The sequence below is a fragment of the Arachis ipaensis genome, chromosome B06, assembly GCF_000816755.2.
Source record: "Arachis ipaensis cultivar K30076 chromosome B06, Araip1.1, whole genome shotgun sequence".
NCBI classification, from domain to species: domain Eukaryota; kingdom Viridiplantae; phylum Streptophyta; class Magnoliopsida; order Fabales; family Fabaceae; genus Arachis; species Arachis ipaensis.
In genome coordinates this window covers 109,412,513-109,419,032 of record NC_029790.2, presented here as the reverse complement: position 1 = coordinate 109,419,032, position 6,520 = coordinate 109,412,513, and the positions used below count along the sequence as shown (strand labels likewise).

At 41.3% G+C, this 6,520-nt stretch overlaps 1 long non-coding RNA gene across 1 annotated transcript in view; it reads left to right on the top strand.

The window, feature by feature from the left end:
* Nucleotides 1-6,520, top strand: part of LOC107648363 — an 18,119-nt gene that overhangs the window by 3,247 nt on the left and 8,352 nt on the right. The window lies entirely within an intron of this gene.

The following is a 6,520-nucleotide window of genomic DNA, read 5'->3' as shown; positions in this document are numbered from 1 at the left end:
GGTTACGCTTATAAAAAGTAGCTATGGTATACAATGTGGCTACGCTTTACAAGTGATGCAGTAGTGTTGAAAAGCGTAGCCTATTCTGGAAAAATGAAAGCTGAAAAGCGTAGCCTTTGGTCCTAGACAGCATCACTTGAAAAGCGTAGCCTATTCTCAAAGGCCAAAAGCATAGCCCTTGGTACAGAAAAGCGTAGCCTTTGAGAATAGGCAACGGCCGAATAGGAATCACTCCAAAAAGCGTAGCCGTAGCCCAAAAAGCATAGCCGTAGCCTAAGGCATCATTTTTTTTCACTTTTGGCTACACTTTTCAAGTGTACCTGAATGGGTATTTTTCTTGTAGTGCCCATAAAACCAAGGACATGACTTCCACAATAATGACTCATTTCTCTTGTCATTTCATTCATCATTCTCATGTTTCAATACTTGCTTAGGGACAAGCAAGCTTTAAGTTTAGAGTTGTGATGCCAGGGTATTTTGGCCAGTTTCACTAACCTTTTCTTTACTGTTTTAGGGTAGTTTCATGCATTTTCTTAGGAAATAAGCAAGTTTTGGGTAGATAATCACTTACATCTTGATTCAAGCAAACATTATGAATTTTACATGATTTTATGAGAATTATGCATGAATTGAATGATAAAATAGATGATGCATAATCTCATAACTTGGATTAGAGCTTTGATGCATTTTATTTGCTTGATTTTAGGACAAAGGAAGCAAGGAAGAGCCACGTGAGCAGCCACGTTAATCTAATTAACGTGACCACTAACATGGAATGAGAATGAACTTACAACGTTAATGAGAAAAGTGATCGCCAATAACGTTTTCGAAGCCATCATAGCCCACGTTAATTGCCACGTTAACTACATTAACGTGGTAGTTAACGTGGAGAGAGTAACGTGGAGCCAAGCATGATGAGCCAACGTTAGTGACACTCACCTTTGTCACTAACGTTGGAGATGGCAAACATCAACACGTTAAGAGTCATGTTAACTAAGTTAACGTGAACTCTAACGTGGGAAGGTGAGGCGTTTGGAGCGTTAGTGACAAAGGTAAGTGTCACTAACGCTCTCGAGGCTAAAGCATGGCCACGTTAAGAGCCACGTTAGTTATACTAACGTGAACTCTAACGTGAGGAAAGGATGGGCTAAGAGTAACGTTATTGGCAAAGGTGAACGCCAATAACGCTTGCGATGGACCAAGAGGCAACGTTAGTGGTCACGTTAGTGCCACTAACGTTGAAGTTAATGTGAATCATTTTTGGGTTGGAACGTTAGTGAAAAAGGTGATCGTCACTAACGTTCTCGAACCCACATTTTCACTTAACGTTAACACCACTAACGTCCTAGCTAAAGTCCATGCCTACTTCACACTTTCTCTGCACGTAAAGCTGAGCCCATTGAAGATTCCAAACTTCAACTCGAGATCCAAAGGCCCATATCCAAGACTTGAAGAGCCAACTAGAAGATCAGAAGAGTAGTATAGATAGGAGTAGTTTTGAACTAGAGAAAAGGCTTTTGGAATTTGGAGAACTACTCTCTATATAATTTTACTTTCTCTGCAACTTCTAGTTTTACTTTTAGAATGTATTCTCCATCTTTGCTTTCTATTCCCAGAGCTATGAACAACTAAACCCCTTTCATTGGGTTAGGGAGCTCTGTTGTAATTTGATAGATCAATAATAGTTTTCATTATTCTTCTTCTTTCTTTTCTCTTGATTTTACTAAAAAGCTTTCAATCTTCATCCAATTGGGTAGTTGTCTTGGAAAAGAAGCTATTCATACTTGGATCTCTTCGGAACCTTGGAAGAGGAATGAAGAGATCATGCTAGAAATGCTTTCTCATGTTGGACCAAATTGGGGTTTGGACGGATATGGTGACATATAATCCTCCCAATACTTTGATTTGAAAATACATGTGGTATAATCAGTGACCATACTTCATCTCTTCTCATGAGCAATTAGACCAAGGAATTGGCTATTGATCAAGATTTGAGATATTGAATTACCAAGGAATTGGAATTCAATCACTTAAGATTGCCAAGAAGATCAATGAATGCATTGATTGAGGAAGAAATGAAAATGAACTTGATCCGGAGAATACAACATCTTCTAAACCCAATGAACTCTCCATTTCTGATCTTACCCATTCTCTTTACTTTCCGCCATTTACTTTTATGCTCATCTTCCCCATTCCCCATTTAAGATTTTGCACATTACTTTACGTCATTTACATTCAGTTCTTTATTTCCAGCAATTACATTTTCTGCCATTTACTTTCCCGCCATTTAATTTCCTGCAATTCTCAAATCAATTTCTACTTAGCTCAACTAGAACATTCCTCCAATTAAAGTTGCTTGACCAATCAATCCCTGTGGAATTCGACCTCACTCTATTGTGAGTTTTTACTTGACAACAATTCGGTATACTTGCCGAGGGAAAATTGTTGAGAGACAAGTTTCCATGCATCAGTATGCATGAAAGCAAATTCACAATGCTCGGACTGATAGTTCCTCTCAACCATGGCGGGGAACACAAGTTCACAGAAGCGGTTGGGAAACCTTGAGGAGTCCCTTGCCGGATTGCTCTTCTCTTTTTCATCAATAGGAGCGATTGTCTTTGCCTTCTTTGAGAGGGGTTTAGCTCCTAGTGTAGGGTGCACCTTGGAGGTTGACTTTTGGGGTGCCCTTTTTGTGGCCGGTTTCTTCGACGCCTTCTCCTTACCTTTCTTGGTGGCCATCCTAAAAAAGGAAGGGAAAGGGGCAACATTAAACCCAAAGAATCAACTTATGAAAAATATCATGCAAATGCAAAGTGATGCCCAAAAGGGATGGTGTGTCTTAAGGACATGACAGCTGTAACATGTGATCAAAACAATCATAGAATCATGGGTAGCAACACTTAGCATGGGATGCAAGAGTGAGTAAAGCGTGCGATAAGGCATGAGAAGGATAAACTCAAGCATTAATAATAGAAAAGCAAGTCATGGTAAATGAGCATAAGGATGACAAACATAAAGCAAAATAGGTTCGATGCTCTTAAAAAGGAGCAAGTTTATGAAGAAGGAGCACCAAGTTGAAAGCATAAGGTCAAATTGACCCAAAATGGTATAGGTGCATTTCATTAAACACTTGGTGTACAATATCCAAGCAATGAGCAAGTAGAAAGAAATCAATCATGTAGAACCCCAAATGAAATACCAAACAATAACACAACACCACATAGTTACAAAGGCATCAAGAAATAATAAGAGGATCCATCAAAGCAAGGTAAAACTCAAGTTCAACATCGATGGAAAAATAAGGAAAGAAAGAAAGCAACAAGCAAGAACCAAGTAATAAAATCATGCAACTGAGATGGAAAGCAAGAGTGTAATCAAATTCAGGAAAAACATGCAACTAAATGTAACAAGAAAAGGAAAAATTAAAAGAAGACAAAAGAGAAGAAGAGGTAGAAGTAGAACCTTGAGAAAGGAGAGAAAGTAAAGTGGAATGTGGGTTGAAGATATGAGAGGAGACGGAAAGAAATTATGGGGCCGCCGGAGGTGGTGGTGGCCAACGAAGAGGGTTGCTGGAGGCAAGAATGGTGGAAATGGGAGAAGAAGGGAAAAGGTAATGGAAGAATGAAGAGGGAAGAATGAAAGAGAAGTGAAGAAAGAAAGAGGGCGCGCTGGGTTTAATTTGCGTCGGGCAGTCAATGCGTGCGCACACGCCACGCGTACGCGTGGATGAGACAATCGACGCGCAAGCGTCTACCACGCATACGCATGGGTAGCCGAGAAGAGAAAGCACGCGTACGCGACCATCAACACGCACGCGTGGACAGAATCATGCCTTGGGCACAGAGTTGGCACAAATTAGGCCTAACTCTCGGGGTTTTGCACTAGAAGTTGCAAGCAGCACAATCGACGCGTACGCGCATAGCAGGCATACGCGTGGATTTCCAAATGGCGAATGACGTGTACTCGTCACCCACGCTTACGCGTGGGTCGCCTGGCACAAAGTAGGCATAAAGTGGGCATAACTCTCGGGTTTTTGTACCGGAGAGTTCAAATTACACAACCGACGCGTACGCGTCACCCACGCTTACGCGTGGGTGTGCAAAATTGCAAGGGACGCGTAAGCGTCACCCACGCTTACGCGTTGGTCTCAGCTGTGCCTTTGGCATAAAATGAGCACAAAGTGGGCACAACTCTCGGGTTTTAGTACCAGGAGTTGTGGAACCACGCATACAGCACGCTTGCGCGTGGGTGCCCTTTTTTTTACAACATAGAAAACGGCAATTTAACACATTCTTGGCATCATTCAGCTAGATAAGTCAAGAAAACACTCACAAAATCATACAATACTCAAGATGAAGCATTTTCTTCAACACAACCAATTCAACAAAAATTGCCAAGATGAATGAAATCTTAATGAATATCACAACACTCTAAACAAAATTAACAAAATTTAGCATTTCAAGACAAACTCACAACATTCAAGAAACACAAAATTCACAAAGAATCTAAAGCTAGAAGTAAGAAAGTATATACAAGGAAGGTTTTACCATGGTGGGGTGTCTCCCACCTAGCACTTTTCTTTAACGTCCTTAAGTTGGACGGTCATGAGCTTAAGCTTCCTTTCCTTTTGGTGCATCCTCAAGTAGGAGAACCTCCACTTCCCTTGGCGATTTGTAGCCATGGTACTTCTTCACTCGATGGCCATTCACCTTGAAAGTTGCCTCACTTTGAGGGTCAATTAATTCCACCACACCATAGGGCTTTACCTCCTTCACTTTGAAGGGTCCTTCCCATCTTGAACGGAGCTTCCCAAGCATGAATCTGAGCCTCGAGTTGTAGAGGAAACCTTCATCACCTTCTTGAAAATTCTTCTTCCAGATATGGTGATTGATGAGCGGATAATTTATACGCTTTTTGTCATTGTTTTTAGTATGTTTTTAGTATATTTTAATTGAGGGACCTGAGCAAAAATCTGATTCAGAGGCTGAAAAAGGACTGCAGATGCTGTTGGACTCTGACCTCCCTGCAGTCGAAGTGGATTTTCTGGAGCTACAGAAGCCCAATTGGCGCGCTCTCAATTGCGTTGAAAAGTAGACATCCTGGGCTTTCCAGTAATATATAATAGCTCATACTTTACTCGAGATTTGATGGCCCAAATAGGCGTTCCAAGTCAGCTCAAGAATTTTGGCGTTTAACGCCGGAACTGGCACAAAAGCTGGAGTTAAACGCCCAAACTGGCACAAAAGCTGGCGTTTAACTCCAAGAAAAGTCTCTACACATGGAAGCTTCAATGCTCAACCCAAGCACACACCAAGTGGGCCCGGAAGAAGATTTCTGCATTAATTACTGATTTCTGTAAACACTAGGCTACTAGTTCTCTATAAATAGGACCTTATACTATTGTATTTTCATCTTTTGATCATCTTGGAATCATGTTTTGATGATTGAACCCTCTTTAAGAGGCTGGCCATTCAGCCATGCCTAGACCTTTTGTTCTTATGTATTTTCAACGGTGGAGTTTCTACACACCATAGATTAAGGTGTGGAGCTCTGCTGTTCTTCATGAATTAATACAAGTACTATTGTTTTTCTATTCAACTCAAGTATATTTCTTCACCAAGATATTCATTCGTACCCAAGAACATGATGAATGTGATGATTATGTGACACTCATCACCATTCTCACCTATGAACGCGTGACTGACAACCACTTCCGTTCTACATGCAAACAAGCTTGAGTGTGTATCTCTTGGGTTTCTAATCTCAGATTGGAACCTTCGTGGTATAGGCTAGAATTATTGGCGGCCATTCCTGAGATCCGAAACGTCTAAACCTTGTCTGTGGTATTCTGAGTAGGATCTGGGAAGGGATGACTGTGACTAGCTTCAAACTCGCGATTGTTGGGCGTGTGACAGACGCAAAAGGATCAATGGATCCTATTCCAGCATGATCGAGAACCGACAGATGATTAGCCGTGCGGTGACAGCGCATTTGGAACGTTTTCACTGAGAGGACGGGAAGTAGCCATTGACAACGGTGACGCCCAACATAAAGCTTGCCATGGAAAGGAGTATGAATGATTGGAAGAAGGCAATAGGAAAGCAGAAGTTCAGAAGGAACAAAGCATCTTCATATGCTTATCTGAAATTCCAACCAAAGAATTACATAAGTATCTCTATCTTTATTTTATATTTTATTTATCTTTTAATTATCAATTCTCCATCACCATCTGAATTCGCCTGACTGAGATTTACAAGGTGACCATAGCTTGCTTCAAGCCGACAGTCTCCGTGGGATCGACCCTTACTCACGTAAGGTATTACTTGGACGACCCAGTGCACTTGCTGGTTAGTTGTGCGGAATTGTGATAAAGTGTGATTCACGTTTAAGAGCTCCAAGTCCTTTGGCACCATTGTTGATGATCACAATTTCGTGCACCAAGTTTTTGGCGCCGTTGCCGGGGATTGTTCGAGTTTGGACAACTGACGGTTCATCTTGTTGCTTAGATTAGGTACTTTTC